This window comes from Octopus sinensis, linkage group LG8 (genome assembly GCF_006345805.1).
Source record: "Octopus sinensis linkage group LG8, ASM634580v1, whole genome shotgun sequence".
Taxonomy (NCBI): domain Eukaryota; kingdom Metazoa; phylum Mollusca; class Cephalopoda; order Octopoda; family Octopodidae; genus Octopus; species Octopus sinensis.
The window spans coordinates 97,233,044-97,244,214 of NC_043004.1; positions in this window are offsets into that span (position 1 = coordinate 97,233,044).

Below are 11,171 nucleotides of genomic sequence, written 5' to 3' on the forward strand. Positions count from 1 at the left end.
TAATGCAATATTATAAACGAGGGAGAACAAACCTGGTAATGGCCTGGATTGACTAGCGCAAAGCTTATGGTATGATCTACATTCGTGGATCATCGAATGCTTAAAACTGTTTGGAATTGCAAGGAATATAATGTGTTTCCTGAAGAGAACTATGGTGGGATAGAAAACTGAACTGACATCTTACAGAAAAATCCTGGGCACCCTGGGTATCAAAAGAGGGATTTTCCTGGGTAACAGCCTATCTCTGTTGCTTTTCGTTCTTTGCATGATACCCCTGACATTGGTACTCAGGAAAAGGAACCTGGGGTACTAACTAAAGCCTTCCACCCTAAGAGTGACACCGGTAGGCTGTACTTGTCCAGAAAAAAAGGTGGGAGAGGATTGATCAGTTGCCAGGACGGTGTCGAAGGAGAGGAAAACAGCCTAGAATGGTATATAAAAATGCCATGGAGCCACTATTGAAACAGACGAAGGCTGGTGTCATTTAAACTGAAAATTGTGTAACTAAACAAAAGTTTAAACAAGAAATGAACAAAAAAAAGAGATACAGAGGACCGGTGGCTATGGATGAGGAAGAGTAACCTAAAGATACAGACAGAAGTACTCATATGCACAGCTCAGGAACAGGTGTTAAGTACCAATTATATGAAGTCCAGAATTGACGACACTACCGATAGCGACAAACGCAGACAAATGAACAACGACAAACGCAGATAAATTAACATGTCAAGAAAACTTAAAAGCTTTCATATATTACCCAAGTACGTAAAAACAACATTAATTGCAACACAATTGAATTCAGAATTTCAAAATCAACGACGTGAATATCAGTATGTGTGTGTGTTTGTGTGTGTATGTATATATATTATTGTTTTTTATTCTACCAGTAATTGCAAATAGAACAGGTTGAATTGCTTCTTTTCAAGGTAGCGCTCTCAGTGGCCACTGACAGTAGTAAACACATTTGACATCTGCTGACCTAGAGGGTGCGAAGATTCCTTTGTCTTTATGGCTGATCTCCCCACCATCTGCCGAATCTATTTATAGACCTGTAGATTATGATCTATTCACCAAACTGCTACTCAACTATTTGCTCAAACAATGGTAGTGGTGGTGATGGAAATAATGATAAAAATAAGAATAATAATAAGCTGCAGCTGCTAATACTAAATACTACTAACACTACAATAATACTACAAATACTACTATTATGATAGCACAGGAATCTGAGGCCAAACTCCCACCATTATCACTACCCCCACCGCTGCTACTATTGCTGTTACTGCAACCACTGCTACTACTACACATAAAAACAATTTTGGAAATGGATAAATTGATGGAGAAAGAAATGACAGAAACATTTAAGGTGGAGTAATTGCGCAGACTGAGACTGATCCTTAAGTCGAAATTCAATGGACGGAAAAAGATCGAAGTTATCAACACCTGGGCGGTTTCAATCCTTAGCAGGAATAATCGCATAGAGAGTAGACGAACTAAACAGCTTAGACAGAGGGATAGAGGGGTTGCTAACTAGATATGAGACACTCCACCCAAAAAGTGACACAGACAGACTATATGTACCAAGAAAACGAGGGGGAAGAGGACTTGTTGGATTCAAACACAGTATTAGAGGAGAAGAGAACAACATAGCATAGTATGTAAAAAATGCTACAGAACAGCTATTATTAAAAGAAAGAAGGTCAGACTTGTGTAGGATGAAAGATTGCAAAGATAAAGCACTATACAAGAAATTGAAAACAAATGAAACTGTAAATAGGTGGATAAAGTTAAGTTAGGTTAAGTTAATTTTTTGGCTCAAAAAGCAAAAAGCAAGGCCATGTAGAGGGACATGGTGTTATGTACAGGGGTGTTCATGCAAAGAGTTCAGGCCATTACTGGTCAAGAGAGACTTTGAACCGAGCGGTCGTCGGCATCTTCACTATCTCGTCCGGCGCTTATTCTACGGATCCGCAACCCGGACGGAGAAAGCCCCCTCCTTCGATTGAGATGAAATCGTCGCAGATAGAGCTTTTCGGAGTGACCCCACAGCCTACGCTCTGGAGCAGAAGTGAAGAACAGCTCTTTCTAGAGGTTACACTTTCCGCTTATGATGTTGTGAGCAAGAATGAGATCTCCACGACGTCATCGTTTTTCTAGAGAATAAAGGTCGAGCGTCTTCAGCCTTTCTTCATAAGACAAATGCTTGAGACCAAGAACCATGTGGGTAGCCAGCTTCTGGACTCGTTCGAGATGCTGTGTGTCTTTGAGAAGGAGAAGAAGCTTGAATCCCGTACTCCAATATGGGTCTCACCAGCGTGACATAGAGCGGTAGGAATATGGCTGCTGTGACCATTCCGAAAGACCGTCGAATCAAAAACAGAACTCCGCGTGCTTTGTTGGCAGCATGGACGCACTGGGCCGAAGGCGAAAAGGAAGAATCCACCAAGATACCCAGGTCCTTCACCTGGTCGGTCCTCTCCAGCAGCTGACGACCCGGCTCGAAATCAAGTTGAGTTGCAGGAGAAGACCCAACAGGCAGATGACAGCACTTTGACACGTTCAGACACAGGTCCCATTCGTTAGACCATCTCCAAACTTGGTGGAGGCATCGACGAAGATCATCTATATCACCGCGAGGAGCGACCAGTTTGACATCGTCGGCAAATAGAAGAGTGTGTTGCGTGAGGTCGTCGGGCAAGTCATTTATGAAGACTAAAAACAATAAGGACCCAAGCACTGAACCTTGAGGCACGCCACTGCTCGCACTGGAGACGTCGGACAGCGAACCATTAACTTGGACTTGGAAGGAGGAAAAGAATGCATGGTCAATTTCATGGGGGTGTTGAAGATGACAATAGTGGTTTATTGAGACGAAAGCTTTTGGATTTTTTCGTATCGAAGAACGATAAGCTGAAAAAAGAGTTTTTTTCTTTATAATCCACGGGAGGTGACCTGGGTTACCGGGAGTGCGAATAAGAATACAAGAGTTACTGAATGGAGTATGTAAGCTCTGGGGTACATGTTTCATAGCGGGTGGAACCTTAGAGGCTGTAAAAATCCAGGCGAGTTGTATACAGCCGGTTGCCTTTCAGGCCAAGCATATCTTGATTATATATACATAATTACATTAACTTAAAGTGGCAAGCAGGATAATTGTCTACCGTATTCCCATTTTTAATGTTTTCCAAGCACAGCACTGTCCTACCCATTGTCAGCCACTCTAGTGTTACTTGATCGGCATTTAACAAGATGTACGGTTGTGCAGCTGTTCGCGCATGACATTCATATAATCTTTTGATCCAGTAGCCTTGAAATCCATCTGGTCCTGAGGCCTTCCGGTTACCCTTTTTTTGCTGATTTCCTTCACTTCCCTAACTGAAATAACAAGTTCTGCTTGTTTTGGACAGATTACTGTTTGTTTCAGTTCTTGCAACCATTCAGCATCCTTCTTTTACTCCTTGTCTTTGCTCCAGATATCACTCCAAAACCTTTGACTTTCAATGTTATCCGGTATCAACTTTTCCTTTGTACACTCTCCATTTATTTCTTTGTAGAATCACTTCTAATCTACTCTGAATAACCTATTCTGCTGGTAACCCTTCATTCTTTGGTCGTATCTTACCATCTTTGCTTTCTTTTCAACGAGGCGCTATTTCATTTCCTCCATTGCGAATTTCAGGCCCTTTCTTTCAATATCATTCTTCCTGTTCAATGACCTTTACTTCTGTTCGCTTTTAAGCTCCTCCTTCTCTTTTCGGTCTAACACAGAAATGTCCTTCGAGAGCAAATCTAACCCTGCCTGTATTCTTCTTTTCCACCATCGGTTATTATTATTATTATTATTATTATTATTATTATTATTATTATTATTATTATTATTATTATTATTATTATTATTATTATTATTATTATTATTATTATTATTATTATTATTATTATTATTATCATCATCATCATCATCATTATCATCCTCATTATATATATATACATATATATAATGATGATGATAAATATATACATGTATATATATATATGTATATACATATGTGTGTATGTATGTATGTACCATCATCATCATCATCATCAATTCATTCACCTATTCCTCCTCATCATCATTGTAATGTCTTCATTCTCATTCTCGACGTGACCAAACTGAATCGGGTAAGACAGATTTTCTGCCCTTGGGTTACCCGTCTGCTATCACTCTTCACTTGTTTCCAAGTAAGTTTATATTTCCTCCTGAGTAAATTTTTCTTGGATATCTGGACACGAATGAGACTGTTTATACGATGCTGACGCTTGCATAAAATTATTATGTAATATGAAACCAAGAGGATACAAATACTCACAAACATACATATATTATAGAAAGATGTGATAATTTTATATGTGAAATCGATACTATACTTTATGTCACAAAAAGCTTCCAATTTTGATGGATAAATACCTCCCTAGCGACCGAGAAAGTCTTTGGTAGGCATACTATCAACTTAAGCTACAAATGCATCGTCAATATACTCATTCTACCATTTAAGGGTTATATAGCAAATGGAATAGGAAATAGTTCATACTTTCGAAATATAGCTAATAAATGGCTTAGTCTGATGTTATATAATTATGGCTACAAAATACTAATAACTACATAGTGTAAGATATGTTGTTTGTGCTGCTTTAACTCTCTGTCTGCCTGTCTGTCTGTCTATCTATCTATCTATCTATCTATCTATCTATCTATCTATCTATCTATCTATCTATCTATCTATCTATCTATTCATCTAGCTATCCTTGTAGTTGTTCAATTGATCTGTATTCGTATCTATCAATTTGTCTGTATTTCTATCTATCATTTTGCCAGTCTTCTGTCTGTGGTAGAGATACAAAACAGTGTGAAACATTCAGAGGAGTAAAGAACATAATAGAATGATATAACGTAAGTTATAGATTTTATTTTAAGCTGAGATTGCATAGATTGTATCTATTAGTTTAACGTAATCAGTGAAATAAATGAGATGATTTTTATCTATAGATGGCATAAACTATAAAACATAAAGTTGAATAAATATGTTAACAACATAAAACGTTTGATACAGTCGGGACGTTATTGTATAAGGCTACCAGTTTTTCTTTTGATTGTCTCTTTGATAAATGACAACAAATATAATAAATTTTTTATCCACGTTAACTGAAGAAAAGTTTTTGATTATTTTCGAAAGTGATGATTGTTAGGCGTCTATTCATCTCTTCTTTCTTTGCCATTAAATAATTGAAATTATTTTAATGAATATTTTGATTTATGATGACAAAATATATAAATTCAGAATGTTTTTGTTCCATATGAAATCTTCATGAAAAAGCATTCTCACTTGCCACGAGAATATCACGAATATCATTGCCAACTTTATAAAGTTAACATCTTTTAATATATTCCTAACAACTTTGTAGTTCTCAACAAAATCACATTTCGATAAAATTCCGTTATACTTCATTCCGAATTTTTTTAAAGGAATATCGATGTTGTTTAAATCGTTCATTGAATATTTTGTTTTAAATACTTCTATGCAATAGCCAATTCATTTTGAAAGCATACTTTATTTAAAGGAAAATTCACGAGATTAAGACAGTTACATAAATGGAAAGTATTGGGTTGTCCGAAAAGTTCGTGCCGATTTATCGTAGCTTGCATTTCGACTTATCTTAGAACGTAGTTGAATCCATAAAATAAGATTTGACTACACCTCCATTTAGAGCACAGTTGAAGCTATCATTTCGTGGAAGAAGATTTATGTTCCTATAACCTGTATTAATTCTGTAACCCTTTAAAATGGAAGATAAGAAAGTCCATTAGAGATTAGTTACCAGGGTAGCCAAATATCACATAAGCGCCTAAGAAATTACTAACCAAGGAATATTTTTGCTTATCTCAGAATTAGAAGGATATATAAGACGGGAAATTGTGTTATTGAAGAAGTTAGGCCTGTGGTTCTTTGAAATAAATCGGGGTTGCTTTGGATTTGAATGTTCAGTCTTCATTTGTAAGTTATATTTTTCCTATATTTACTTAGCTTCCATGTTAGCTTTCCTATTAGCATTTTTACCGGTAGTTTTGTATACTTTTTGTATTTCCTTCCTGAGTAATTTTAGGTAATAATCCGTGCTTAAGTAATACAGTTTGCTGATTTTATTAGACTGGACGAGTAGACCTTCCATGCTGTTTATTTACTTGGTAATATTAGGAAGATATCTCAGATGTTTATTCCTTAAGGAGGAACGATGGAATTTAACATTCTTAACAATAGACTAGAGGTGAATTTCAAACAGTTTTAATCTTGGGTTAGGAGAAGGATTATTTTTAGATTTGAACAATTTACTAATTAAGAATTTTGTTCATTGGAGGGCGGTGTAATATCCTTATTAACCCAACTCTCCCTCTTATCTGTCCTTCCAGCTCTGATATCGGTATACTTAGCAAAAATTTTCTTAATAAGTATATTCTTTCTTTAAGGAAAAACCCTAAACTTAGTTTATGGTCTAATTCAATCCAGGTTTTGGACTGGTTCAATGCTATTGATAATAAACTAAGCACTAAGTTTATCCAGTTTGTAGTTATTCCTCTATTAATCTCATCATCCTTAATAAGGCCATATCGTTTGCGCATAATAAATCTGGCCTAACTCGAGATGAAATTAATGTTATTTTAGCAGCTAGAGAATTTATTATCAAATTTGATAATAAATTTTGGGATCGTAAAGATCAACCTAATTGCTTTGGTATAACAATGTGGTCCAGGGACGCCGCTCGAGTTTCTGACCAGGTCGCTATATATATTCTATCCGAAATGGCAGGCTAATTCCCATATATCATCCGTTGATTATATCACGACGATTGTATCACGACGATTCTTTACCTCCAAAATATCTCTAATCAAAAATTACAAAATGTTTAAAATAATCTAGTTAAATTCTTTAGTAAAATGGGCCTAAGTATTACCCTTGCTGATGATAGAACAAAAGCTAATTTACTTCACCTTACTCTCAACTTAAATAGAGTTTTGTATTTCCCATACCATCCTACTAATACAACAAAAATCTGGTTAAAACATTTCACTTAGACTCTCTAAATTATCCGCTAATGTCAACATTTTCAGTAATAATGCTGACTTGTATAATTCGTCGTTATATAAAGTAGGATACAAGGAGCAAATTAAATATTATAACCATCTTGATCCTAGTTTAACCTCTAATAACCACGTTAATAGCAATTGCAATAATAATAATAATAATAATAATAATAATAATAATAATAATAATAATAATAATAATAATAATAATAATAATAAAATAATAATAATAGTAATAATAATAATGATAATAATAATAATAATAATAATAATAATAATAATAATAATAATAATAATAATAATAATAATAATAATAATGTTTCTTACATAGGTAATAATCTAGATAATAATTCCTTAGTCAAAAACCTAATCTTGGTAAATTCAAAAATATATAGTTTTCTGTAAAAATAAAAAAAATAACTTCAACTATAAATCTCTCTATAAATTCCATGACCCTAGTAAAACTATTTGGTTTGTCATTCCATACGGAAAACAAATTAAAAGTAACCTTTCTTACCTTTCACGTGAAGCCATCGAAAGGAACTTGCTCTCAACTCACATAGTGAGTATTTTTTTCCAACACTAATAATCTGCTACAAATTATCTCCTCGTATAACAACTATATTCTTAACGGTAAAAGGTAGTTCTACTAAATGTGCTGCAGCAATGCTGCAGCTACTACACATATATGCATTCTAAGCCATATCCACAGAAAGACACTCAACCGATTTGTATAAAAATTTACCTGCAGATATACTCCAACCACGATTTCACAGATATGCTTCCTTCTATATGTGACGTTTCTGACATTCCTTTAATAACTTCTCTTGTTTGTGTGTGTGTGTGTGGGGGGGTTATTAGTTTTGTGCCACTTCCCCTGAAAAAAATACGTTACATTAATCCCTCTTCCTCTCGCCATCCATATTGCGTCGAAACCGTTAGATAATAAAATAACTAGTGTTTCTACCCCACATCTTCTTTGGAAATCCATCCCTACTCTCCCAGCAATTGAAGCAAAACATTGGTTTAACATTTTGGAACGAGGCCAGAAATTTCGGGGGGAGAGGGGGCAAGTCAATTATATCGATCCTAGTATTAAACTGGCACATATTTTATCGAACTCGAAATGGTAAAAGGCGGAGTCGACTTCGACGGATTTGAACTCAGAATGCAAAGACGGACGACATGTCACTAAACATTTCGCTTGGCTTTAATTGAAACAAAATGCCAACAGCATCATTATCGTTAGTCTCGGAGGACTCATAAAAGATATACGCGCTGCTCCTTCCTCCAGATGCATCCAAAAAGCAAACGAAAGAATTAAAACAAAACGCTACACATATTAACATAACAACAGCTTAATATAGAACTAGAGCTGAATTTTATGGAGTCAACATCCTATGACCTGAAACATACTAGTTGTGACTATACTAATTTTGTTATATATTTAGGACTGTTTTAAGATAGTAGAGTATGGCTTGATGGAGATTTTTGCATGCTGTTTCGAATAGGTCAAAGTACCACAAAATAATGGCTTAAAATTTTGGTAAAAAGCCAGCAATTTTAGTAGAGGAGGGGATGTAAGTCGATTAGGTTAACCTCAGTGTTCAACTGGTATTTCACTTATCGATCCCGAAAGAATGAAAGACACAGCCGACCTTGGAATAATTTGAACCGCGAACGTAAAGACTGACGAAATGCCTCTATACTTTTAGCCCTGCGTGAAGCAACCACATAATTATGGCCTCCTTATTAGTTCATGCTATTCAGTGTTGTTGCTGTCATTGTTATCATGTAATACTCAGCCAACTCTGATCTGCAGACTTATGATCAAAGATGTTGAAACAAGGCCATCCCACGTTTTAATATATTTGGGTCTAACTGCATTGTCCAATGAATGTTTCATTATGTAAATCAGCAACGTTTGTTATGAAGACGATTTAGTTGCTATTTTCAGAAGATCATGTGACAGCATACAGGGTTTAAATAGGAATATACCATCATAATTTATAAATTCATAATTATTACTATGAAAGTATATTCACGTTACATGGTCTGATCAATAAGTATTATCCGTACTATTGTCATAGTAACAAAGCTAAAGCATGCAGAGTAAAGACGCTTGATACAGATTGACCTTCAGCTCTTTGCGAATGTGTACTAAGTTTCAACGTTCTAGTTCACTCCCACTGTTTACAGCAGTGCTTGGAAGTAAAGTGTGTAGCGTGTATTCGTTGCATTGAACATGACAGAGAAAGTTGAGCAGAGAATCTGCAGCAAATTTTACCAAGAGCTTGGCAATACCTACTCAGAGGCCTACTCAAAATTTTCAATAACTTTTCATCGTTCCTCACACAGTCAAGAACTTGTGCAACTGAAGCACCAGAGTATTTTTGGTCAGCTAAAAGCAGTTTTGGCACAAACTTGGCAGACACGTATCTCATAACCAAATCTTCAGGGATAAGAAACTGAACTGAACCGTGACTAATCTACACATCCTTTGCTAACTCACGGATAGAGATTCGACAGTTTCCACTCACAGCTGCACGCACATCTGCGATGTTTTTCTCAGTTCGTTCTGTTGGTTGTAGGTCTCCCAGAATGTTTGTAAATATCGACATTTTTCGGCCATCTTGGAAACCTCTAAACCACTCATACACTTGTGTGCAGCTCATGCACTCCTCTCCATACACTTGTGGGCAGCTCATACATTCCTCTCCATACACTTTCTGCAAATTTGTGTAGGCCTTTCTGCAGGTATTGCCATGACAACTTTCCCTGTCATGGTCAATACGACAATCACATGTTACACACGTTACACACGTTACACATGTTACTTCGGAGCACTGCTGTAAAAAGCGGAAGCGAGCTAGAATATCAAAACTTAGTGCACATGGTCAATCTGTGCCAAGCAACTTTCCTCTTTGTGCTTTAACTTCGTTACTATGGCAGCAGTACGCTTACTTATTTATCAGACCTCGTATCACGTCTAAAGTTTCATTGATTTACTGTTTTGAGTTCAAACTCTGTTGAAACTGACCTCTGGTATCAGCAAAATGTATAAGATCTGAAGTATAGCGATGAATTAACTTGAAACCCACCGACGTATCCGTTTCTATCTATTTCTTTCCTCCTTCACTCTCTCTCACTCTCTCGATCTCACCTTCAGTTTCTCTGTCCTTCTCTCTCATTCTGTAAAATATATTAACTTCATGTCTCTTCAAAACAAATAATTCATTTTATGTTTATTTATTTAAATAATTTTAGTCATTTTTAATAACTCTGTTTCCCCTCAGTCTGTGACTTCGTTGGTAATTAAAGTTACGTGATTAATAGAAAGTTTGAGACAGTCAGTCAGACAGAGAAACAAATAGATGAACCGATAGATATCTAGACAGGGAGGGAGAGAGTGGGAGTAGACATGTACATACACGCACACATATATCCATACATTTACATATACATGTATATATTACATACATACATACGTATATACAAACGCATATATATATATATATATGTATGTATGTATGTATATATATGCTAAGAGAATGAGAGAGAAACGAGTAACAAGCAAGATAGCACTGGTGGTGGTAAGAGTTAATCAATTAGCTGCTTCAAAGGTTACAAAAGTCTTTTGGAATTCGTACAAGGAGAGACGACACATTATCTAACCCATTCCTCCAAGTTGCTTCTTTCTTTCTTCTCTTACTTCCTTTTCTTTCCTTACTTTATCTCTTTTCCTTCCTTTTTTCTCTTTCTTATCTTTTTATCTCTTTATTTAACTTTATTACTAACACCTCATTTCAGGTGTAATTTGTGTTTTAGTCCTTTTGCTTCTTTCTGCTTTTGTTATCTTATATATGTATGTGTGTATATACATACATACATACGTATATATATATATATATATATATATTATATATATATATATATATATAAATATACATATATATATATATATATATATATATATATATATATTATATATATATATATATATATATATATGCATGTATATATATATATATATATATATATATATATATATATA